Source organism: Rhincodon typus, chromosome 42 (assembly GCF_021869965.1).
Source record: "Rhincodon typus isolate 14 chromosome 42, sRhiTyp1.1, whole genome shotgun sequence".
NCBI lineage: Eukaryota > Metazoa > Chordata > Chondrichthyes > Orectolobiformes > Rhincodontidae > Rhincodon > Rhincodon typus.
This window is the reverse complement of record NC_063373.1, coordinates 5982810-5983445: the sequence shown is the minus strand read 5'-3', so window position 1 is coordinate 5983445 and position 636 is coordinate 5982810. Positions and strand designations below refer to the sequence as shown.

The following is a 636-nucleotide window of genomic DNA, read 5'->3' as shown; positions in this document are numbered from 1 at the left end:
ACAGGTTAGGGAGGCGGGGACGAGCTGGGCTGGTTTTGGGAGCGGTAGGGGGAGGGGAGATTTTGAAGCTTGTGAAGTCCACATTGATACCATTGGGCTGCAGGGTTCCCAAGCGGAATATGAGTTACTGTTCCTGCAACCTTCGGGTGGCATCGTTGTGGCACTGCAGGAGGCCCAGGATGGACATGTCATCTGAGGAATGGGAGGGGGAGTTGAAATGGTTCGCGAGTGGGCGGTGCAGTTGTTTAGTGTGAACCGAGCATAGGTGTTCTGCAAAGCGGTCCCCGAGCCTCCATTTGATATTCCCGACGTAGAGGAGGCCACAACGGGAACAGCGGACACAGTATACCACATTAGCAGATGTGCAGGTGAACATCTGCTTGATGTGGAAAGTCGTCTTGGGGCCTGGGATGGGGGTGAGGGAGGAGGTATGGGGGCAGGTGTAGCACTTCCTGCGGTTGCAGGGAAAAGTGCCAGGTGTGGTGGGGCTGGAGGGGAGTGTGGAGCTGACAAGGGAGTCCCAGAGAGAGTGGTCCCTCCGGAAAGCAGATAAGGGTGGGGAGGGAAAAATGTCTTTGGTGATGGGGTCGGATTGCACATGGCAGAAGTGTCGGAGGATGATGCGTCGGATCCGGA

The 636-nt window shown here is 56.8% G+C and overlaps 1 protein-coding gene across 1 annotated transcript in view; it reads right to left on the bottom strand.

The window, feature by feature from the left end:
* The window catches only part of LOC109935143 (von Willebrand factor A domain-containing protein 5A), a gene marked incomplete at its 5' end in the record, with an annotated part of 19906 nt that overhangs the window by 17210 nt on the left and 2060 nt on the right, over positions 1-636 (bottom strand). The window lies entirely within an intron of this gene.